This window comes from Mus caroli, unplaced genomic scaffold (genome assembly GCF_978045245.1).
Source record: "Mus caroli unplaced genomic scaffold, Mus_caroli_1 scaffold_6, whole genome shotgun sequence".
NCBI classification, from domain to species: Eukaryota; Metazoa; Chordata; class Mammalia; order Rodentia; family Muridae; genus Mus; species Mus caroli.
In genome coordinates, this window is record NW_028227261.1 from 125,533,577 (window position 1) to 125,560,335 (window position 26,759).

Sequence of the window (26,759 nt, forward strand, 5' to 3'; positions counted from 1 at the left end):
GAACTCGTTTCTGATTGCTACTACCATAATCTCATTTCATAAATAGTTTGCTATTTCTCAAAGGATTTGGTAATAAGGGCTTCTGCATCATTTTAGGTCATTTACATAGTAGAATGGTTAAGAAGATAATATCTAATGTAAAACAGACCTTTTTTCATTAATTTCAGTATAGGTCTAGGAAGGCATCCTTGGGACCATTTCTTCTGGAGCTTAGAAATTTACAGGCAATGCTGTTTTCTAAGATGTATTACTTTGTATCTGGTTTCTACATCTTCCAGAAAATAATTAAAAGTCTTTGGCTCATATATAAAGTTGGATAATAAGAAGTTATTGTACTACCATTGGTTGTGTTTAGATAAAAATGATACATGAGTAGGAATAGTGCACTGTATTTAGCTTTAATTTGAATTCATGTTAAGATAGGCAACTTGTGTTTGCTTGAGGACCAGGCATAAGTACCTGATTTCCCTTAGGCACCCACAACAATAAACACCTGGCTACCAGGAGCCCAGGCCTTACATGAGTTCATGATAAGGCTGCTTAAATACACTGACCCCTATATGGTAGCTGGGCCTAACAGGCAGGAGCAAGGGGGATTCTCAGAGTGGCAGAGCAGATGCTTATTGTACTAGTGCTACAAGACAATGGACCACTGGATATTTGGGTTTTGTTTGTTTGTTGCTTTTTTTTTTCTTTTTCCTTCCTCAGTAAGAATGGATTCTGCATTCTGAGAACACTACATACTACCCCACCTAGGGGTATGTATGGACCCTAATCTCCTTGTAGTAAGTAGAATTGTTCATTTCATACACTCATTTTGGACAACAGCATCCATTTTTCTTCATGACTGTTTTTGAGAGCAACAAGCTTTGCCCTGAAATCCAGCTTCTGCCTTCTCTCCTGTCTTCCAGCTTTTAGACTATGAAAAGCTGCTGCACGTAGAGAGAGAAGAAGACTACTAGCTCTTATGTCTGAATGTGGAAATTAGTTCCACTTGAGGAAGAAGGATGGGTTCCTTTCACCCAGTCAAAGCTGAGGAGCTTTGGAGATGCTGTGTAAAGAGGTGAACTAAATGTTTGTTGACTTCTCAGAATACACCCACCACTCAGCAGATGTTCTAAGCATCCTTACAGACCCTACCCTAGCAGAAGGCCAGCACCAAAACACAGCATGCCTTGCCTTTCCTTTGACATCATGCTATTTTACAGGAACAAAATAATCTCTAATCAAAGTGTTTTATGTATGTCGAGATAATATGCCGACCCTTCCATTCATCCCTGCAAAAGATCAGCTCTGTACATCTAATCAGCTACAATTTGTGTGATTCTTTTTAAACTCAAAGTTAATTGAATACATCATCAACCTGATACATGTAAAAATCCATTTTGATGTGAGCTACACATCTCATGGAGTTGATTCACCAGGTGGGACTTCTTGATTCCCCCCACCCTCCCTTGCAAAGTTCAATAAACACTTTGGAATTTTGGGAGCTAGTAACAAGCTTAATTAAAGTGGAATAGGAAAAAAAAGTACTTAAAAGGAGTTATTTTAAGATGTCTAGATTTCTGTAAGCCATTATACCAAGTAATTATGGAAGCTAAAGGAATTTTGCAACCTTAATGTTTACTTGGCTCCTTCATTCTTCCTCTACTCTGCCTTCCTCCAAGTCTGAAGCTCTTTCGGAAATCTGAAAGGGTTTCAGTTTTATGTGCTTACCCTCTTGAGTCTCTTGAACTAACATTTCCATTTAAGGATCAAAGGTAAAGCAGACAGGACTGTTGAAAATAAATTCCCAGCAATTTTTTTCCCCACCCCACCAGCTCCATCATGTGAAACCCTAGGCTATGCATACTGAAGTTATGCTGTTCACTTCACCTCAAAAACAGGGGTGGCTTTATGGGGCAAGGAGATAAGATGCCTTCTGCCCCTTGCTTCTGTTTGCTGTATTGCTTCACCTCAGCTCCAAAAGTCAACAAGCCCAAGAAGAAATGGATTAAACCATCTGAAACAGTGGACCTAAATAAGTGGTCCTTCTCTAAGCTGATTTGAGGCATTGTGTTACCATGCCATGAAACATATATTTTTGTTGTTTATTTTGTTTTAAATGAAAGTTTTAAATTTTTAAGTAAGCTTTGAAGACAAGGGCTTTCAATGATTTCTAGTTCAAGTCATCTTCTGTATTTTCAAAGTGACAGTAACATTTTCTTACTTTCATAAAGTGTTCAGACTGCTTATCCTCATAATTTCATATTTTGGATCACCAGATAAAGTCAGTGCAACACAAGTCACTCTCAAATCCTATACAGGTAGAGTTTGATTTGCTAGGAACCTTCTTTGCACTTACAATCATTTTCACTTTTGAAATAGACTTTCTGGGAGATGCTATTGCATCCCTGTTTCTGTCTCCCACCAGGCACTTCTAAGGAGGTGCTTTTGCATCCTTTCTCTCTCCCACTGGCCTTGTCCATACATCTCTGCTCACTGCAAAGAATTGCCACAGGACCTCAAGCCTTAGCTCGGCTAGACATCATTTTCCTTTTACTTTAAGCCTTTTAAGGTCTTTCCTGTCTTCTGATTGTGCTAAAGGCATTTTTTTTTGTGTGTGTGTTTTTGTTTGTTCTTCTGTTGCTCTTCTTAGATTCATGTGAGATGCATGAAGAGATCTGGGCTTAAACTACTTAAGTTCTTTCTCTACTCAAAACAAAAGAGTTAATTGTCAGGTTAGACATGACTAAATCATGGTTCTTACGAAAGGATGTATGTTGCAAAATCTTCCCATAATTAAATAATTCATCACAGCTTGAGTTAGTTCTCCAGGCAAGTTTAGAGTTTTCTTTTCATCAGTCTCTGATTCATAACATACTGTTTCCTTTCTAGAAGGGAGGAATTCGGGTAACCTTTCTCATTTAATTTGAGTTTAAATGAGTTAACCTCAGGTTACCAGAGTAAATATTTCTCTTTATCCTCCAAGCCAGTGCTGTTAAGTGTGTGTGTGTGTGTGTGTGTGTGTGTGTGTGTGTGTGTGTGTGTGTGTTGTGTTGTGAATGGCTATGTAGAGGAGAGAAAAGAATAGATATGTGGGCAGGCCACATAACACCTCATCGAACAAAGCAGCTGTTTTCAATGAGTCCATATTGGGAAGTAGTCATAAATTACCATAACAATACATGTTTCAGCTGATAAAAATTTAAATGAAAGGCAAGAAAAACAGTTTTAAGTAAGGTTTGGGCTTTATTCTTTCTTTTCCACTTTTAAAGGTTTATTAACTTATTACGTATGCATTGTCCATGGAAACTCCAGCTAATCTCTGAAAAGTTCCACAGAAAGAGGATGTATGGATGAATGTTAGATCCACTCTACCTATCATTATTCTGACTCTACTATCTCCTTGCAATCCTGTTTTTCATCTATAGGATGCCAAAGGGACACAAACCTAAGATTCAAGGACTGAAAGCAACATAGTACATAGTTCCTTGTCACAGGGGGAAAAGTGAAGTCATCAAGACTCTCATTTGGGGCATGACAGGTGACATGAGATATGCCTGGAATGCTTAAATGTCTGTGGCAATTTTTTACTCTCCCAATTTAGGCTCAAGGCCTCTGTCCTTAAGATATTTTTTGCAGTGCAGTAAAAGTCCTTATACAGAGCTCTAAGCTCCCAGCAGAACAGGATTAAAATCTGACAGAACAGAGAATTGAACTTTTTCTATGTCCTGTCAGTTAAACCTCACCACAGGCCCAAGTTGACTGAAACAGGAAACAAGTGTAGGCATGGATACAAAAGGGCCTGGCTTTACTACAAACCATCATGGTTGAAATCTTTTACATTCCAGTGCTCACAGAAAGCACCTGATAAAGAATAGATAACATCCCACACTTCTGTGGTGGTGGAAAAAAATCCACTTTTAGTTGTTCCCCATTGTTTTCCATGAGTCTTGGCAAGTGATGGACTTCGATGTCTGGCTTTTTCTTAGAGAAGGATTGTTCTGACAACTGACACTGATCGTCAAATCGTAAAGATCTACAAAGTTGATTTTACCCTGTACTATGTCTGTGAATATAAAAATATATATGTAATATATACACATATATGTGTATGTATATATATATACATAAATATGTATGTATATGTATAAATATATAAATATGTGTATATATAGTACACAGGCCCTCCCTCATCTTTCCTTTCTTTAGTATAAGGAGAATCAAAAGTCCTGATGCCTGAGAATCGATTAATTCTGTAGCATTTGCCTTATGTACAGTTGGAAATAACCCAGCTCCTTGTACTAAAAATTAAATGCATTTAACAGTGAAATACTCACTCCCAAGTTTCTACTAAGTCTGGCGGAAAACTTGTCTTATAACTTACAATTGTCTTACCAAATAACATATCACTTATTCCATAGTTTTATTCTCCCCTCACTGTGGAGAAAATCTGGTGTTTCTCTTAGAAAATCTGCATTCCATGTTGGTTGATGGTCCAGACCTGGACTAAGATTTCCCCTTTCGCTATATTGTCAACAAGCCCTAGGTCACAGCCTGAGAATGCCTTCATTGTCTTCCCAGTAATGACAATTAGAACCGTACCAGTATTAAAAAAACACTAGAACTTCCAACACATCTGACTTCTGAGCTGATTTCACTAAATTTAATTTTCTAATAATTCGTTAATTAATATAAAATGAGTTCCAAAAGAATCCGTTTAGATCTTAGCTGACAGGTTTTTCTAACTTTTTTTTTTTAAATCAACCATAATACTAAGTGGAGAGTGATTTAAAAATAATATTTATTCTTTGGCAATTTCATGCATAAATGTGAATTTGGATCATATTCATTCCATTGCCCTCTCTTCTCCTCCCACACCTTCTGGACCCCTATTTGCCAACACTTCCTTCTCCTGTGTATATTTATCCTCTCCCTTAGCAATCAGTAATTACAAATAGCTCCTCAGCTAGAGCCTCCTGTGGCCCTCCCTCATCTGCAAGGAATACAGCCTTGAAAACTTATGAAAGCATTTCATTTTCAAACTCAAAATGCTTCACAGATATTCAAGATAGATAGATAGATAGATAGATAGATAGATAGATAGATAGATAGACAGGTAGATAGATAGATAGATAGATAGATAGATAGATATAACAAGATTTCCTCTGATGACCAAGGTTTCTGTATTATTCTAAGGACCTATGCTCTGTAGCTGATGTATCTGTACCAGTCAGGTGCTTAACAGAAAAGGAACCAGTAAAATTCCTGTTAAATTTATCCCTGTAGGACTTTTTCTCAATTGAACATTTCACAGCAGCCTTTTTCTAATATGTGGGCATGTGTCTCTCTCAGCAATTAAGAACTTGTGATATGAAAGAATACAAATGTAATTTTAAAGTAATACTAATTCCCATTGTCGCCCCAAAATGAATTTTCTTCCTAAGAACATTTCCGTGTGAGTATGAATAAGATATGGCTTTTGGCTGTTATTTAGGAGAGAACACACTGCACCAGTCTTCTCTCAGCAGCAGTCTGCAGTTAGCTCACTGCAGGTCTGAAAAACATTCTTAATCCTATCACAGACCTTTGAATGGGTCTGAAGCAAGAGGTTTGTTTTGTTTTGTTTTGTTTTGTTTGTTTTTGTTTTTGTTTTTTAAATCACACTGGGGTTTTGGTGTTGACTAACTAAATTGACCACAACAGAGATATAAACGGTTTTTAATTGGTTTTGGTTTTGTTTCTAGGTGTTTGTTGAAAGAGAGAGAATAAGAAGATAGAGTCAGGTTGGTAGGGAGGTGGAGAAGGTCTGGGAGGAATTGGGGGAAGGAGAAAGGCATGATCAAAATATATTTTAGGAAAAACTTTTTCAATGAAAATAATTCACATATGAAAGTGAAAATAGTGTCATTTTAATACCTAGACAATTATATTCTTTAGAACTGTAAAGACTTATCATACTGTGTAAGTAAACAGAATAACATTTTTAAGACACCAAGTCCCCCATTTTAAGTACCAAGTCCCTATAATACAGAGCCACAAGCACAGTAAGGAGTAGTGTCAGAAAAGTTCGAAGAAGACTAAATCAGAAAAACTTAGCTCCATTAGGTGTACAACACACATACACACACACACACAAACACACATGATTAGTGTATATATATATATATATATATATATATATATATATATATACATATATATATTAATTCAATCTTCAGAGTCTCCTGAGAATATTGTCTTGTTTGTGGCGAGTAGGCTTCTTGACTAACTAAATTGACCACAATAGAGAGATGAACTCCCTTTGAGTCAGTCAAATTCTGTGCACACCAACATTTCTCTAGCTAACATTTCCACCCTCGACTCACCTCTGTTTCTTTGGCTTAATAATTAAAAATAGAAAGAAATATATAGAGAAGACTGGAAGTAGCAACTATTGAATATTTCCTATACTTTTAGAATACCCCAGGTTTCCTTCTCTGATTATTTTACTCTGTATAGCTTATACTAATTTATACCAATTCAAGCTAGTAAAAATGGTGGAAAGGCATTTTAAAAACTATACTTGAAAGGTAAAGTGCCATTTCTTATAATGTAGCCAAATTTTATACATGATTTTCTATTTGCTATGCATTTTGCTTTTGTTTAGTTACTTCATTCCTGAACCACTTCTCTGAAGTGAGTTGGACTAATATTCTACTGTGCTGAGATAGGAAAAATCTTTAAGCTACTTGGCTGAGATTATGCAGGAAGAACTGAGCTGAAACTGCCCCAAACATTCCACAGTCGTTTCTAACATGAACTTACTATTCTCTGCTGTATGCAAGATAACTAGTCATGGTTAAACGACATTGGATATCCTCACAGGAACTTTATACATATCTGATTTATCCCCCAGAGGGACTCTATTGCAGAACCATTAATATACTTACTTTACAAATAAAAAACATATTTTAAAGTTTGAGAAAGTTTGATTGAATTCAAGAATTTTAAAGTTGCAAAATAATGCATAAAATTCAGTTGTTTTCAGTCAGGAGTACCTTTCCATTGCACCTTGCAATACAGTTGGGTTTTAATGTCAGAAGTAAAGTTGGTTTTATTCTGTATTTTTCCTCTCCTTTTTAGAGTAGATGTGTACTGGGTAGAAGAACACTAAGGGTAGAAAAATGTGTTGAGAAGGCACGGAAGAGCAAGCCAGAGCATAAATGACATTCTGTGTGTACTCTGTCTGGAAGGCAGTGAGTTACTGAACAGTGTGGCAAGCACAGAGTCACTTTAAGAGATCAAAAGTCTTCATGCAGCTGGAGTGATGGCACAGTGGTTAAGTACACTGGCTGTTTAAGAGCAGAGGATCCGGTTCCAATTCCCAACATCCATATGGCAGCTTACAATCATCGAATTCCAGTCCTAAGGCATCACTGACTCTTTTGGCCTCCATGAGTACCAGACATGAAAATGGTACACAGACACACAGGGAGGGAAACCACTTGTATACATAAAATCAAATCAAATAAAATACATATTTGGAAAGGCAGCTTTGGTGCCAGCTCAGTAGACTGCTGGAAAAAGAGATCCTTTTGGGAAATGGGAACATGCCATGTCCTCAGGACCCGAGGTCTGTGTAGGTGTAGGGAATAGGAGAAACTACATCATCCACTCTCAGGCTCAATTTTCTGACTAACAAGACAGAAAATTGCTGTTTAAAAACAAAGAAAAGCTGTGGGGGCTGTGGAGATAGCTCGGTTAGTAAATTTCTTGCTGCTCAAGCATGCAGACATAAGAACATGAGTCTGATCCCCCAAAACTCACATTACAAAAAAAAGTCAAATTTGATGACACACACTTTCAATCCCAGGACTGGGGAGGTAGAGCTAATCGGACCCTTAAGTCTTGATCAAGGACAGCAAAACTAGCTAAACCCAATGAGAAACCTCCTCTCAAAACAAAGATGGACTGTACCAGAGGAAAGACTCTCAAGGCTGCCTTCTGCTCCTTTGTCCATTTACACATCTGTGCAGAAGACAGAGTGGACATGGGCATAGACATACACAAAGTAAGGTTGTTGACCAATACAAAAGCTGAGTGAGTTTTGGTGCAAGATGATGAGTTAAATTCTGTAGTTACATAATTTGGAGACATGCAGTTGGAGACATTCTGATACCTGCATACCTTTGACATTAAAATTAAAGAGTTTTGGAGATATTGGTGTATAGGAAATAGTTGAAATTACAGAACTTTATGAGACTATTCCTAAAATGATGCATGAAAAAAGATTCTCTGTGTTAGAGGTATCAAATTAGCCTTAGAGACATAAAAATGGTACAATCCAATTAAAATTGGTTCAAGACCTAGAAGAGTAAGTAACTGGAAAGATGGAGAGGAGAGGAGATGCTTAACAGGTTACAATAAGGTCAAGAGCAGAAGTGCATATGTTGTTCTGTATTGTTTTGTTTTGCTTTTGGTTTTTCATGGCTATTGTGTTAGTTCTTATTTGCTTAGTGTCATGGGAACTAAAGTTAAAATTGAAATGGTTTATAATGTTGGGAAAATAGTAACTGCAGCCTGCAGAGAAAGGAAAGGGGAAACTGAAGTCAGCAAAGATCTGGACCAAGTCATGAAGACTGGGACAGCTGGAAGACTGAGTCACAATACAGATGCACCTATGAGCCTAACAAAAGAAGATAGAGAAAGAGAAGCAAGGAGAGAAACAGCTGAGGAGTACCCAAGTAATAATCACGATCATTCAAACTGCGTGTGATTCTTTTGAAAGAATTAGAAGCAAAGTTTTCTGCTGGATAGAGCTCTTTGAATATATTTAATGTGAGAGTAAGACTGGCGGAAGGCCCCACAGCATGGGTATTCGGTCAATAGGAAGAACAGACTGGGAATGTATACCTTCCTGGTGAAGGAGAATTAAAGAGTCTTTTGAACTCAGTGGTATTTCAAATCCTCTCTACCTGACATGAGTTTCCAATTGGAAATACAAGGAACTTGGAGCACTTGAGGAGAGTGTCAAGTTAGTGACAGGAAGTGATCCCTGTCTATGATGCAGTAGATGGAACATTTCATGGAACAATTGGCCTTTATGCCTGTTTGTCTATGACTGTGTAATGGATGAAATAAGCACTGCCCTTTTTGTTCTTAATGAATCACCATGATGGTGGTGGTGAACTTATATCAGTCTGGGCCAGAGTAGATGGCAGTCCTTTGTTAATCCTAGCTTGATGCTAAAGCTGTTTTTGCATAGGACATATAACAATCAAATCAAATCAAACCAAATCAAATCAAAGGAAACCAAACCAAAGCAAACCAAACCAAATCCAGGCAGCATAGTGAGGGAAGAGGAAAACAGAAACCTAGGTTCTGCCATTCCATATGGTGGTGGTGGTGGTGGTGGTGGTGTTTAGGGGACACAGGTCCTGTAGCACGGGCAGGTTCTGAATGCACAGAACCATGTCTACCACCACACATCAGAGCCTGGGAGGAGGAACACAGTGACCTGTGTACCACTAAACCACCCACAGACCTGCTCTCCAGCACTCAGCACAGGCAGGCCTTGGAAACCAGCATGCCACTACACCAAACATCCAGGGACCTGCCAGCCATGTGGCCAGCCTTCAGTAGGAGCCACCACACTGTGTGAATTTGTAGTGAACAGATGAGAGAGAAAGAGAAGTTGTCTTAGTTTGAGTTTTACTGCTATGAACAGACACCATGACCAAAGCAAGTCTTATAAAGGACAACATTTAATTGGGACTGGCTTACAGGTTCAGAGGTTCAGTACAGTATCATCAGGACAGGAACATGGCAGCATCCAGGCAGGCATGGTGCAAGAGGAACTGAGAGTTGTACATCTTCCTCTGAAGGCTGCTATCAGAATACTAGATCCCAGGCAGCTAAGACAAGGGTATTAAAGCCCACGACCACAAGGCCACACCTCCCAACAGTGCCACTTCCTGGGACAAGCACATATAAACCATCAGAGAAGTAGAGCAGCTTGAGCATTATTAGGAGAAGTGGAACTGGAGATTTAAGGGTGGAGAGGAGTAGCCTAGCATGAGTGCCCAGTCCTGCCACCTGGGGCCACGGTGGAGTTCCCACCAAGTTCTGGCCATGGTGGCTAGGGTATGGGTGAGCTGATCCGAGGGTGTGAGTATGAGAGAGCTGACCCAGCCGTTTGTCTGCCATGTGATGGCACTGGTGCAGAGGTAATGCCTCCATTCCCCTCTTAAAACCTCCAGTAGACAGGAAAGCTGCCCACAGGGTCTTGAATGCAGGAGAGATATCCCTGCTTCTCACCTGCTGCAGAATTCAGGAGGGTTGGACCTGCATCCTCTCTGGACAGCACAGCAGAGCTGACCTTGAAGGTGAGGGTGTAGGTGTGCTGGCCCTAACACTTGTCTACCATGAGTTGCTGTGGATCCATGGGTGAGAGAGTAGGAAAGCTGTCCTAGCCCCTCAAAGGAAGAGGAAGAGTGGGCAGACTGTCTTCACTAGGCAGCATAGTGGAGCTAGCTCTGGAGGCCTGGCTTCCAACGAGTCAGCTCCAAGGGCATGAGTACAGGAGGGCTAACTTTTTGCCAGTGGTGGCATTGAGTGGCCTAGCTAGGACAGAGCTAGAGAGCCAGCCTTGGTTGTGACAATAAGGAAGAGCCAGCAGGCTGACCAGCTCAACTACCACCCAGGTCCAGATCCAGGGCTCTGAGTTAGCCCACCCCAAAATCTATATCATCTGTGGATGGTTGAGGTATGTGAAAAGTCCAGTCCTGCTGAACCAAAGCTTCTGGATATCCATTACAAAAGGGAAAGAGGATAACTGGGAGGATGCCTGGTAAGGATCCAACATTGATGATGTTACAGAAGCCACAGATGTTGAACCAGACCAATCACTCATTGCAATGAACTTTTCCAAGTGAAGACAGATGGACAAAGGGATATACTGTGGGATATTCCGTGACACATTCCAGCTTCCACAATGGGATGCCCCCACCCCGTGTGTGTGTGTGTGTGTGTGTGTGTGTGTGTGTGTGTTATTTGTGAAGGGTGTATATGACAGGTCTGGGAGATGAGCAGCACTGGGGTTAATGATGTGAAAATCATAGAGAATAAAATGCATTTTAAAAATCCTGTGAGTTGTTCTCCATTACACCCTTGATCCTTGAGACATGGGTATGTGAATCACCTGTCTCTGTTCAGAGTTAGTCCAGTTGCCATGGGAGTAAGGTTGGTGAATTATATTTTCAGAATAGTTTGTTAATCTAAATGACTATAACCTTTCTTATTTTTATTAGCAAGTATATGCTATCGCATGAGTTTGTGAGAGTTTTTAATCTATGTATCATCAATATATAACTGAATTCTACTTCTTTGTGTTTTAATTTAATCAGCTAGATAACTTCAGGCAAACAGGAAATTTTCATAGTATTTTCACTAAGTCAGCATTGATTCGCTTTCATGACTGGATATTAAACAGCCTTCCCAGTAAGTTCATGGTAACTCATGACAGTGCTGCACTTCATGTGTGAAAACAGGTCTTATAGGAATAACCACTCCACGCCTACTGAAAAGGGTAGGATGCCTGCTTCAGTCCTTCACTTTCTGTTCTGTTTCAGGCTTGAAGTAGCCTCATCCTCTAACTTCAAAATATCCTCAAGCACCTGACACTAAGTGCACTGACACTACAGATGCCTTTGTGATGACTATCTGTATTAGTGAATATGCCACATAACAGACAAAACACTCTTTTATGATGTCGAGAATGGGATGAGGAACCCAAAGGTTGATACCTTTGCTAGAATGGAGACATAATGGTTTATTATTATATTATACTACACATTAAATTATATCTTACCAAGTACAATTGAAAATAATGAATCATGGGTCTGCTGGGTCACTGATGATATGCATCCCCAAATTGAATTTCATCCTTGTATTAGTGATAGAAGTATTTGATTCAACATTTATCCATTTCTTTGTTGTCACCTGTAACAGATTTCATTACACTTTTCTTGCAAATAGAGAATTCTATTAGCATTAGTCACTTCCAGGGTGGAAGCACTGTCTCTTCAAAACACACACTGAGAAAGATGAGAAAGGCACCAGAATCACAGTGTACCCATCGCTTAGGCAAGCCATGTGCTATATCTATCAGCCCTTCTTCCTAGCACCCGTCACATCTACACATAGCTTGCCTGAGCCCTTTTCATACACCCCCCACTCGAAAAAAAAACAAAACAAAACAAAAAAAAACAGAACATTCTCCAATCACCTATTGGGGGCTATCTAAAAGAAAACAGAAGTTTTCTTTGGTATCAAACTGTTCTGACTCCTGCCTTCACGATAACAGGCCTTTAATGCAAGCCTCTCTGAGTCTGTAATCAAATGTTCAAGTGACCCTTCAGAATTGCACAGACTTCCTTCTTTTGTTAGAACTCTCTGCCCAGAGTGGAAGCTGCCATCGCCAGTCAGCATACTGTGAGTTCCCTTTGCCTGTTTTGGATCAGTTAGGAATTACTTTGTGCGGGGATTATAACATGCAGGGATGTGGTGGCCAGTGATTCCCATGCCAGCGGAAATGCAAACCATGGCTAGAAGGAAGCACTTATGAGCTGGCGAAGAACAAATGACTGCCATCAGGAACGAATGCTTATCGTATCAAAGCTTTGGCACACATCCATGCTTAGAAGACTTAATCTAATGAGTTTCATCCACACCTACCAGATGTGATATGTAGAAATTTGCCAGCTGTTTACACAACTATGTATTGCTGGGAAGTCTTAGCAATAAATGACATTTTAATTTTGAGTTGATTAAAATTTCATTTTAATGAATAGGACTGTTTTTTTTTAAAAAAAATCTGAAAACGTATTTATCCATTTTGCATGTTTACCAAGTTGTCACTAGGATTTTAAAACCTAACACAATTCATTTGTCACAGGTTTCTACAACACAATGAATCAAATATAAAATAGACATATGAACAGTGACACTCAGGAGCTATTTGTTAACAAACTACGTTTTTAAAACTCCCAGAGGTGTAGGTTAACTTCTAACTTGTCTTTCTGAACTTCCTGTCTAAGAAAGGTCAGAAGGTAAGTTATTTAGTCTTCAGTTATTCAACCGACTTCCTGAGTGCTGCTTAACAATGGATCTGGTATTTGCATCATGAAAGGGAAAGGAGACAGTGTTTTCAGGTGTTAATACCAGGGAAATTTCATCAGCCAATAGAGAGAAGAGGATGTCTAGAAAAGACTTACATTGAATTGCCTGTTGCACACAGTTCAAAGAGACCAAAGAATGATGGCTTGTAATGACAAAACAAACATTAAGCATTGTTTTAAACATACTCCTGTGCAGAGTCCTTGGACTCAGGGAAGATCAAAGAATGCCTTTCCTGTGTAAGTGCAGAGTGCTTACCTAAAAGAACATGCTGGTCCTAAGAGGAGTTCACTTTTCATTTTCTCTAATGAGACTCTTTATACTAGGGGATCAAAATTCTTCTCTCGAGTGTCACATCCAGGTGTTGAAATGTGTAATCTCATCATTACAGACTGCAGCAGGGAAGCATCCTTCCGAGTGTACGTTAGTTCTGACTTGTTAGCATTTGAATAGACCTTGGAAGCAGAGCTATTTAAAGCTTAGGAGTAGAAATATAGGAGGAGGGGAGAAAAAGCAAGCAAAGGGCAGCAGACACTGTTGGCCTTGCCTTTTACTCCTTTTCCATTGTCTGAGAAACCACTTGCTTTTGAGAAATTTGCTCAATCGCTGTACATTGGTCATGGAATTACAATGGGCTACTTAACATTAACTATTTTATGTTAACAACTAGCATAAACTGGTACTGTTGCTATTGCAATAGTTGATATTATTTTAGGCATCTCCAGATCCATGCAATGCATAATGAATCACAACCCAATCTAGTAGGGCATCAGATAGAACAACAGGGCCTGCACATGACAGAAGCAGGTAACTCCCAGGGAGATGATTTTAACGCAAAGCAGAGCAGCGATCTATTGAAGGTTTTCTGTCTACAATACATTAACCTTTTTTGCACTTTAAGGGCGCACTTGAGAAGCCAGATATAGCAGAAGTACAGTGGAAGGCATTGCTATCAGGTTACACTATTTCTGAAGAATGCTGAGGTGTGGGTGAAAGAAACTGCAACAGAGCTGGAAAGGGCTCCCCAGCCGCAGGGGTTGCTTACCAAATGCCTGTGGAGGAGTAAGGAAGAACAAGTCAGTTTCTGTCTTAATCATGAGGAATGCTCATGCCATTTTATAAAAAGGGGAAGAGGAATGAAACTTTAAGGGAAATAAACATTGCTTATCGGACATACTCTTTTTGAGATATTATAAGAAATGAAAATGCTCCTGTTAAACAGGCAGATCCACCACCTCCAGCTACTGCCCTTCATCCCGTCTTTGCTCTTTTCAGTCACCACCATCTCTACTTATTATCACTATTGCCTCCTACTACCAACTCTTTCCCATAGGAGCGAGATGATTCTGTGGCAAGCGAAAGCAGTGTGCTCGCCATTTGCCCTTGCAGCTTCTGTGAAATCCAGCCTGCTTTGACACAAACAACCCTCCTCTGCAAGCCAGTACCGCTTGCAACTCACCACCAGGTATGTTCATGCCTCAGAGCCCACTGTCTTTGGGAATGTTCTTTTCCTACAGAGGTTTGTGGTTTCTGCTCAAATGCTACTTCCATAATTCCTGCAACTCCGGGTGCTGCTTTAATCCCCATGTGGCTAGAGAATAAAGACTAAAAGAACCAAGGCTTGGTTTAATGCTATGCAACCAACATCTTCGAGTCCTTAAACATCCAAACAGGACACCACACCTCTTTATTGTTTCATAGGCTTCACAAATTACATTGCTATTAAGTCACCAACCCCAGCATTCTTAACCCTCTTTATCCTGAATACTTTTTCTCCACAACCTACCAATTCTTAACCCACCATGTTTGGTTATTTGATCATGGCATCCTCCTTAAGCTTCGTCCTTAAGAGCTTAAGACTAGTTTTCTTTTATTGTTGTGATAAACACCTGGTCAAAAGCAACTTGGGGAGGAAAGGGTTTATTCCATCTTACATATTATAATTGATCACAAAAGGGAGCAAAGGCAGGAAATCAAGCAGGAACCTAGGGGGAGAAACTGAAATAGAGACCAGAGAACACTGCTTAAAGTAAAGGCTTGCTCTCAAGGGCCCATTGAGACTGCCTTGTTATACAACATACAAACACCTGCCCTGGATAGCACCATGCATAGAGGCTGTGTCTTCCCATACCAATAATTAATTAAAATATTCTACAGACTTGCCTAGAGGCCAATCTGAATGGGGCATCTTATCAACTGAGACCCTGTCTTCCCACCAGATGAACCTAGCTGTGTCAAATTGGCAAACAAAGAAAAAATGCAGCACAGTTTGTTAACTTGGCATGAAAGGGAGTCATCTGAGAGGCAGAAACATCATAGAGAAAGCTGATCCATAGGATCAGGCTGTAGGCATGCCTTGGGGCATTTTTCATAATTAGTCATTGATGTGGGAGGGCCCAGCCCACTGTGGGTGGGTCCACTTCTGAACTTGTAGTCTTGAGTTCTATAAGAAAGTAGCCTGGGTAAGCCATGAAAAGCAAATCAATAAGCAACATCCCTACATGGCCATTACATCAGCTTCCACCTCCAAATTCCTTCCCTGTTTGAGTTACTGCATTGACTAGTTTCAGTGATGAACAATGATATGGACACGTAAGCAAAATAAACCTTTTTCTCTCCACTTGCTTTTGGTCACTGTGCTTTCTGACAGCACGGTATGTATCCAAAGGAGTTGAAAACTTATATGTTATGAATTATGAGGCTATGAGATGATACATTGCTGAACAAAAGAAGCCTATATAAAAGGGCCATATTCTGTTTGATTGCAATTACACAACATTTATGAAAAGATAAAACCATAAAGACATGAAAAGATCAATGGTTTCCAGGGTTTGCAAGAAGGGGAAGATTAGACAGAAACAGGATTTCCAGGCAGCTGTTCTGCCGGGTACTAAAACTGTGCTTACATACCTGTCCATTTTCTTCCTATTGATGTTTTTCAGAGTATGGAACACCGTCTCATCCTCTGCTTACGTGAACCCTACCCACTGTCTCAGAAATCTTCCAAGTGAGAAGTTGAGAAGATGGATCAGTGGATAAGGTTGATCAGGATCCTTTTCATATATACATGGAAAAGCAATGGCATTCATTCCTCTGAATGTAGAGGATATGTTAAAATAAATAATTTAATTAAAGTAAATTATGTTAAAATAAAAATTCTATTCTTGTTGCAGACTTTACTTCTCCATGAGAGTCAGGATAATCTTTTTTCTCCACTGAAATCTTATCTGTGATTATTGCTGGTCACCCACTTCATATCTACTATTGTGAAATGTCTTCAATGTAAAGTTGAAGGAACCAAACTTAGTTAATTTCAATGTTATCCTTGTCATATTTTCATAATTTCAGCGAAAGCTTCAGAACATAGAGAAAACATTTCTTTTGCATCTTCTCCCTGGAAAATGTTTAAAAAAGAAAGGAGACTGTTTGAGGAAGGAAAAACTTTATCTTGAGGAACTGGGAATAGGTAGATTGATAATTTATATGCGATCATAGAATAAAACTGTGGTAAAGTTGGTATTTGCTTTTGAATCCCCAGTGTTTTGCTACTGCTGCTACTCACTTCAATGGAGGATGTTTGAGCTCTCATAAACTCAGAATCTGTGATATAAAATATGGTATAATTTTATTTAACAAACAGGTACCATACAAAAGTACATATAAATCCACAGAATAACCAAAATACTATAACTCCTTCCCTTCTACCCTGGCCACATCCCACACGCCCAGCATCATATTATATATACTCAATGGTTTTCAGATTTGCAATTTAAATCTAGGTAAAGGAAAATATTAGTAATTTCTATATAGGTAGATGATTTAACACATTGCCGCAGACCCTCTGGACCCCTTTGTCTGCGTGGAACGGGTCTTTAGTCCCGCAGGTGGGCAAAGCGTCGGATGAATGACAGATGCACATAGGAGAGGTTGTGTAGAATCTGAATGTATTTTGTCAAATCGAGCATCAGACTTTTTATGCAGAAGACAATAAGGAGGTTGGGTGACATACCCGCAAGGTACAAAGAGGTTACTGGAATCTTACATAAAACAGGAATGCAAACACAGAAGGTCTAACGGGAACCACCTGGGATAGAATTCATTGTTAACAACTGGGATCAACAAGGGCTCCACCTAAGATTCACTAATCTTAGAAGCCAGGGTCAAGGGCTTTGCGCCCTTGCCATAGTTCCTATTTTATTCTATTGTATAGTCCACCTTCCCCATACGCCATTGTAAATACGTGTGTATGGGTGTAACTCCGCTATAGTTCTAAGTATCTATTCTGGTTTCTCCTTTGGTCTGAAACTTCCTTCTTCCTTAGTGATGGTAAATTCCTGTGTAAGGGAGTGACTTAGCTTTTATTCAAAGTGATAGTGTAGTACCAGAGGCTATTCTGAATAGCAACATTCTTACTGAATTTCAAGCCCATGGTCTTGCTCAAGGACGTTCTAGGACTGTTGGAACACTGGCGGAAGGCTTTAGCTATGTCAGAATTCAATCTTAAAAGGCACTTATAATAGGATAATACTAAAAAAGAGAGCACGTGGATCCATACACTAGACTAACTCGGGAATGGAAAATTAATGTATGGGTTAGAGAGAACACCAGACTCCAGGAGCGAGTTTCTGTAAAACTCTTTTGCCTCGTGAGTAGCTTTCAAGCCTCTCAGCTTGTCGAACTGATTTGACCGGAGTGCTTGGCAACACATGTAGAACATTTTGATGAGATTGTGCTGGTTTTTGTTCTTGTTTTTGTTTTTTGGTTTTTGAGTAGGGAAATTAGAACTGGTTAGGGACCTTATGGGCACTAAACATGGAAACAGATTATTCTGTATTAATATATAAATCAGGGCCCATATGTCAAAGAATTTACATGAGATTAAAATATTAACTGCCGAAAGGATTTATTTGTGGCTCAGGAAATGGCTGACAGTCAAGTGATTGCTGCACACATGCAAAGAGGTTGGTTCTGACCTACTGCATTCATATACAAGCTGGGTGGGATCATACCCAAATACAACCGCAGGGTTGGAGATGGGAGGGGAGAGAAGCATCTCTCTTTAGATCCTTAGCTAGCTAGCATAGGGACAGAAGTGAGCTACAGATTTAGCAAAAGATCTTATCTAAGATAATAAGACAAAGAGTCAGCTTGTGGCCATCACATAGATTTTTACTTGTAGACACATGAACATATGAACATGCATACACATTTGTCACACACAGATAAAGTTCTATTAATATGAGCAATAATATTCAAGCATATTAATGACAGTCTTATAGAGTTGGCAGATTTTGCATGCAAAGTTTGATGTGTTTTTATCAAGCATAATGACCTGTGTATGTATTTCTTCGAGATAAAGAGTGCTACTAGCCACTCAGTTATCTTTCTGATGCCGCCTTCAAGCACTAACCATCTCATCTCCAAAGGGAAACCACCACATAGTCATCAGTCATCAGAACTATTTAAAGAAAATCCCATAACTCTTGTTTTTACTTACTGGCTTCTTTACTATATATCACACCTATAACATTTTCCTGCCCAGCTGTGGGTTACAGGATGTTCCTCATTGCATACTACTCTATTGCAAGAATATATCACAATCCATTTTATATGGATTATATTTATATCCACTAAGTAATTCTTTCCAATTTTGTCCATTATAAAGAAACTCTTCTATAGATTCTCTTTTTGGAATTAAATTAAATTAATTTTATCTGATACATAAAAATACAAAAATTATGTATATTATGAAATGCCAGGTGATGTTTCCATATACATGTATGTCAAATATTTCCAGGTTAGACATATACATTCTGTTTAACACATCATTTTCTTTTCTCTTTACCTTCAAATGAAAATATGCAAAATCTTTCTAGTAGACTATGATTATTATGCTGTTCATCAGCACTTCTCTTATTTAGATAATTTAGATACTATTTAGTTAATTATACTTGTCTAAGTGTAATAAGGCTGTGCGTACCTTTAATCCCAGCACGTGCATTTCTGATTTTGAGGCCAGCGGAGTCTATAAAGCAAATTCTACTCCAGCCAAAGCTACTCAGTAAAAACCCTGTCTCAAAGCAAACAAGTGAATCAATGAATGAATGAATGAATGAATGAATGAATGAAACTAATGACCCACTGATAAGCTTCTCACCTTTGGCTCCCCATAATTCCTCCTGGCTTTGAATGATCATAATTGTATTCTCATCTTCAATGACAACAACTTTTAAGAGATTCTACATACACAGATCTTGTCTTTCTGTGTTCTGCCTTATTTCACTTAACATAATAATCTTCAGTTCCATCCATGTTTTCACAAGCAAAAGGGATTTCAGTGTCTTCTATGGCTGAATCCTATCCCAATGTCCATATGTTCTGTTTTCTTCATTTGCTCATCAGGTGAATATTTTGGCTGGTTCACTTTTAAGTTTTATGAATAGTGAATAACGTTTATAAAATGCAGCTGTCTTGTCAACATACAATCTGATTTCTTTTTTCCTCTGTATTTACCGCTAGGATTGTAAGATAGCAATATATTCTTTTACATTGAAGAATCTCTCCCCTACTTTCTGAGATTGCCATAGTAATTTACATTTTCATAAACAGGATTACAGTTTTTCCTTTCCTATAAATACATCATTTAATCCACAGATGTATGTGTATCGACTGCACATACACATACACATTAAAATATAAGTATGGAGCAGCAGCGAATATACCCAGAGATCTGTAATATATTAATAATCTTGAAGGTTCACACATAAAACATTTACAGTATAGAAAAAGAAACACATTTTGTCATTGGAGGTAGGTAAAACTTAAAAAATCATTTTCAATACTAACTGACTGAGGGAAAGTTTTATATTGACTTTTTACTGTAATCCAGAGTTCCCAATTTATTAAATAATTATAAAGAGAGATAAGTCAGAGCATGGTGCTATAACCTTTCTTGAATTCATTTCCAACCAAAACTTATACAGTAGATTCCAAAGCACACTGTTGCACATCTGCCCAAAAGAAAAAGCAGATCAGTGCTCAAATAATTTAAACTAGCTTTCTCACCCAGAAATCCAACTGCTGTCTCCCACAGCAGATTATCTGAGTGACAGAACAATGCATGTAAAGGTAGGTATGTCAACCAAAATCAAATGTGGCCATAGAGACATCAAGATGTGTTGGTAAGAAGGGCTGCTAATACCGTGTATTGGTGAGAACAAAGGAATCAGTACATGGCACCAGTACTGCTGTGGTTCTGTTGATATAAACATTTATATTCCTCCTTTTTCTGTTTTCCAAAAAAAGTTATCGTGGGACAGGAAAAACACATTTTCTAGCTGAATCTAGGTAGTGGCATATTTACAATGCCTGACAAACTTTTTCTTTTTTTTTTTTTTCTTTTTTTTTTTTTTTTTTTTTTTTTGGTTTTTCGAGACAGGGTTTCTCTGTGTCGCCCTGGCTGTCCTGGAACTCACTTTGTAGACCAGGCTGGCCTCGAACTCAGAAATCCACCTGCCTCTGCCTCCCGAGTACTGGGATTAAAGGCGTGCGCCACCACGACCGGCAAACTTTTTCATAACAGATATTGACACAGAGGCAAAAAGAAATTAATTGAAGTTAAATTGAAGGCCCAATAACCTAGTGTCTTGACTGACCAGTTTTTCTGCATACATACAAGTGTGTGAATGTGTGTGCACGTGCTTGTGTGCATATGTGTGTAAATGTGTGTGCATGCTCATATGTGAAGGTGTGTGTGTGTGTGAGAGAGAGAGAGAGAGAGTCTGTGTGTGTGTGTGTGTGTGTGTGTGTGTGTGTGTAACCATGCATGCACTTCTCTCATAGATACTGTGCTTTTCTCTAAATGAATAGACAGGAAGTGAAGGGTAAAGTATAATGCTTTGAAATTTAACATATTTTACATTGTGCAAGTAAAATTCATTCCAGGCAATCTTAAATGAATAAAAGAAATTTAAATCAAACTTACTTCAATTCTACCAAGGAAGTTTTAAGCTTAAAATAATAATAACTGTAAGCCCAGAGCCACCTACTAGAGATTAGAATTTAGAGGGTTCAAATACAAAAGCCATTCATAAGGAGATTTCTGGGTATTAGTCACTGTTGTTTTCATACATTTGAAAGAACTTAATAGCCTACTTTATTATTTTTCTGGAGTACAAATGAACTGTTCCAAAAAGATCAATTAAATAATAAGACTGAGAGGCATCTTTCTATTACTGGAATTTCTTGTGAATTTAGTGCATTAAAATTAATTCCCTTGCTATTATTGAAGAAAGAGTTGAGTCCTGTTGGAGTTTTCATTTCTTCTTGTGTAGGAATAGAATTTTGAACAGACAGGTTGCACAATAGAATCTTTGGAAATACCAAAGACCAAAGGAGTGTTTTAAAAGATTGTCCTTTTTTTTTTTTTAACTGATTTTAACCAGAAAAAAAAAGAAAAAAAAAAGGTTTTGTCTGACTGTTAAAAGCTTTTAATTTCCACTGAGGAAGATGAATTGTTTTGTGTGTGTTTGGTATGTGTGTGTTTGTGTGTAAGAATTTCATGTGTAATACTTTGTATGATATAGTCATATTTTAAATGCATAAAGGTACATTTGGCTATAGTAAGAAGCAACTGCTTCTTAAGATGTTCTCTAGCTGATCCTTAGCACACAGTGAGTAAAAGATTTGTTTACTTTGCTTTGCATCTCAATAAATTATCTGAAGCTAATAAATCAAGCCATTTTGAAATGCCTGCAAAAGTCCCAGTGTTTCTCAGTGAGTGTGTGAATATCTCAGTGATAGTGAAGATTTCCACCTTACCCATGAGTCCCTGTTAGGCATGTAACCAGTAAATGCAGGCAGCACAACACACGTTTATCAGTCTCTACCAGTTTTCAAAAAGCAAATGGCCGTAGACTATTCTTACTGTGAGACTCCAATACTAATCCACATACAAAACGATCTATTGTACTTCCACCAAGTTGCAAAACTGAGTGTGTTGGCAGTATGCAGGGCCCAAACACCAGTCAACAGAAGAAGAGGAACTAAATGTTCACAGCACATTGTGTGAGTGAACCGGTGACATTTACCCACTGCCATTAATCCTTCACTGTAATGGGAAATATATTCAGTGTTCCATGTCCAAAAAATACTTCTTATTTTTTAATACAGCAATTGAAAATGCTCTTTGTAGACTTTAAATCTCTACATTAACATGTACTCAGAACAACTAGTTAGGTTTATGTGACTCTGTCTACTGTCAAAGTCTTGAAGAGAAGAAAAAGTGACCTGATAGCATCAGAGAAAATCATCTGTTCCTATTTAACAACCATGCAAGACAGGGGCAGATATGGAGTAGACCATCTGTTTCTTGACAGTATCTTCAATGTGTTAACGTTGTGTAAGATGCTCTGCAGGGTCTCAGACCCCTTGCAACCACCAACCTGTAGAGGGAACATTGCAGTTTCACTGAGAACTCAGTTTCATTCCCCTCCTTTTATCTTTCCTCTGTTTCCTTCTCTTTCCTTCTCTTTCCTCTCTCTCTCTCTCTCTCTCTCTCTCTCTCTCTCTCTCTCTCTCTCTCTCTCTCTCTCTCTCTCTCCTTCCCTGCCACTTTCTCCCAAACCCTGTAATAAGTGAACAAATCCACAGCCAGAAATACAGTCATGTCCTCAAGGCAGGACTCAGCACGTCTTGGGATGACATCTCATTTTCCCCTTTTCCCTCTGAGAGGACAGATGTGGTCTTTTCATCAATGCTTCCTGATGCGCTCATCCAAGCTTAGAAACTGAGTTTCAGACAAAACTCGGTGACTAAACCAAAGTAGACTAAAAATGATTTTGCCATTCTCTTTCTTTGTTGTTTTAAAACTCTAAGGATTTTAAAGACATGATTCATATCTATACTAATAGAGCTTAAAAAAATATTCAACTGGGTGTGACTTACTTAAAAGAGACACAACAAAGAACACAAAACAAGGAAGTAAAAAAGTTTCTCTTGTTCATACAATCTTCCATCTTACTCAGAGTTGGTCCTTATAGCCAGAGTGAGGTCAAACCTGATGTCACATTGAATGTCATGTTTCATGTTTCAAAGCATCACTTTGAAATACATGCAATTATTATTTTTTTCAATGAAATATAAAATGAAGCTTCTTTTGAAAAAAAAAAATCCAAAGGAATTCAGTATTTTGCTGTCGTTCAACCATGAAAGGCTCTAAAGGGAAAGGGGTGGGGAGCGCATGATCTCACTTGCAGAGGACTTTTGAATTGTTCTGGGCCTCTTGCAGGTGGACCAAGCTCTGCAAGCAAGTGCAGGCGAGATACCCTCAGGCTCATCCTACCCCAAGCTCCCCTCCCTATGTCAAGTCCTTCTCAATCTCCATCTTCCTGAACTGTGCCTGCTTTCCTGACTCTCAACAGCAACACAACAAATTCCTCACCGCCTGTTCTCTCTAATGACTTCTTCCAGGAGTTGGGTGAAATGGAACCCATGAGAATCCACGAGGCTAATAATTTACATGACTTTCTGTTTTTTGCACTTTTGCTGAAAATACTTGTGGTAATCTCAGTTCTTCATAGTACAAACACTAGTTACTTTCTAAGGCACTCTTAATACCATCTCCAATTTTATACTTATTTATGCATAATCATTTTATACACAAATAAGTTGAAGATATTATGGGTGGTTTCCAATTTAAATGGATTTAGACAGAGAGGAAAGCCAGAGGAGGGATTCCCAAAGTCTTTGGGACATCAGCCTGTGCTGGCCTGTAGTAAGATATTAGCATGTGGGCTTCACTGCCTAAATTCTTCTTCCAATTTGTTGGAATGGAGAGCATTTGTCCTATCAGCTTCTAAAAGTAGTATTCTCCACACTGGCTGAGTGGGCTGACTTTTATCAGACCTGCAGTTTTCAGTCTCTTCCTCCACATCTCCTAAGTCAGTATGACTTACAGTATCTACTTTGTATCAACATTTTCCCACATTTTCAATTACTCTTTCCCATAGGCTTTCAAAAATTACCATTAACTTATTATGTAAGGATTTATTATTTCCCCAAGGCAATATGTGCTATAAAGAAAAAGTACCAACAACTCTCATTTAACATCTTGTCAGTCAAAGAATCAACGTTGTCTATCAATAAATGAAAGCTGCTAGCAGAAGTATAATAATGATGGAGAGAAAACGCAAGTGACCTTCACTTGTCCAACAGAAGGTCAATGATGATCAGATAATCAAAAAAATAATAATAACAGGCTGGAGGAAAGCAGACAGACAGGAAAGGGACTTTTAAGAAGGTAAGTCAACTCATGTCTTCACATATGTGTTACTCTGCTCTAATAAATAATATTTGGAGCTTTTGGGAATGGTATAAATATAGTTGGGCTAGTAGAAATGACTGTATTGATGTCTACAGAGAAAATTCAAAGACTATTGGTTAGTCTCATTGTGTAAATAGGGAACCCTACCAATAATTAAATTCTTTAATAAAAAATATGCTAAAAATAATAATAAATTATACTATTTTATTGTTGAAAACAACTTGTGGCAATTTCTTCATACCATTTTCCCTGTTTCATATATTACCAAATAATATTCTGAGAGCAACAAAAATCAATAACCTGTCAGAACACTGTCCAAAAATGGGGTCATGTGAGAATTCTTAGTGCTGGGAGAAAACTCCAAGAAAAGAAGAAAAGAGTTCTGTGACCTCAGTTTCTTTGAAACATAGAATTTTTCTTGGCATGTGTTTTCGTGTTCCTCCCAAGTATAGCAGATAGAAGTGTATTTACAGCTGCTGTTGTTATTTGTATGCCTTTGTGGAAAAAACCAAACAAACATGCTTTTGCCACAAGTGTCTTGTACTTGTGATTGAACATCTTACTCCTGTGATTGTCTTAACCCTCAGAGTACTAATTGGCTGATGCTCTGAATAAAGTTGACTATTGCACTAGACTTTAGTGTGCCTCATTTTTAGGTCACACTCTCCCAGGTTCACACCACCAATTAGAGCAATAAATAATAGTGACCCTGAAGGAGAAGTAATCACAGTTAGTCTCTCCCTCCTTGGTGTCTCCTTTCTCTGTTGCCATCAAAGAATAATCCTCTCAGAACAATCACAATGGCTATGTGTTTCACCCTGAGATGTCAGCTATGAAGGAAGACAAAGTTCCTGAACTCAGCTGCAAATCCAAGGCTCCATGTGATGGTCAGGTCAGGTGGCATGCTCTCCAAGCAGCCAACAGTTGTTCCCTTGGTACCGTTATTTTAATTATTTCTATTACTGCATCCTATCTGTCTTTCTTTTTCCTACTGAGTGAACACAGAACTATAGCCACTCAATAAATACTAGGTTATGACTATTATTGGTAACTAGTTTTTGAACTGAAATATAACTCTTTGATCTTAAAAGTATGATATGTTTTAAGAATGGATAAACAAAATTCCATAAAAGATAAAAGAACAAAGAAGCCAAGGAATGTATTAATGGATATAAAATAGTCTAACTTAGGTTAGATGATAATAGCACTCTATATTTGCATATACAGTGTAAGAATTTTAATCATGGTGTATTAAAAGAGATTTCTGATCAAAGATTTCATCTGTGAAATATAAAAATTAAGTCTTTGAACTTCCCTTTGAGATTTGAAATCATTCATAGTCTTCATTTTTCTATTGATACTGGTGATATTTTTTTCAGGATTTTTGTATAAAAGACTTTGTCATCTAAATTTCTAAGAAGTAATCCCCAAAATAGCTGCTATATTAGATTTGTTAGCTATAGTTTGACCCTAACCTGGGATAAATGCAAGAGCTTCATATTATGGCTTCTCTGTTTATTCCTAATTAAGTATCTTTGAAAAGAAAGTTGCATAAATTTAATTACCATGTGATGACAACCACAATCTGCTATTTTAAAATTGGAAAATTTAGAGTGTGTTGTAAAATGTACTGGAAGATAACACTAATTAAATTCATCCTAAGTTCTCATTATTTGTTGAAAAATTTATCAACAAAATTTAGCTATGTATCCTGCATGGTGCCACAGATGCTTTACAGATGTTCTTCTGTGAATGTAGAGTGAGTTATATATCACATAAATGATCAGACATTGCTGATATATATACATTATATACATATATATATATACATATATATACATATACATATATGTATGTGTGTGTGTTATTATGAACACACTTACATGTAAGTCACCAAAGTTAAAGACCCAAAGAACTCTGCCTTACTTATATATCAGGGATTTCTCATGATTGTTTGATATGCAGTTGTGAGAACAGAAGCCTTCCTTGGAAAAAGTGTCATAGCAATTACACAGCAAAAATGGAAGAAACAAAGTCTTTAATTGATCAACAAAAGGATAACATCTGAGGTATACAGCTGTGACTCTAACTTACTCCCTAAACTTCCTGCAATATGAAGCCCTATCTTTCACAGTTTATTTCTTTCTCCATTTCTAAGTAGGAAAGTTTGTGTTTGAATTGGGTAAATCTTAGTTAGGTCTTCTTCTAAGGAAACAGTGAGAAAGCCGGGTAACCATCTGCTGGTTCTAGTCTCATCATTTGAATTAAATATAAACAGCAATTTATAACATAAGCC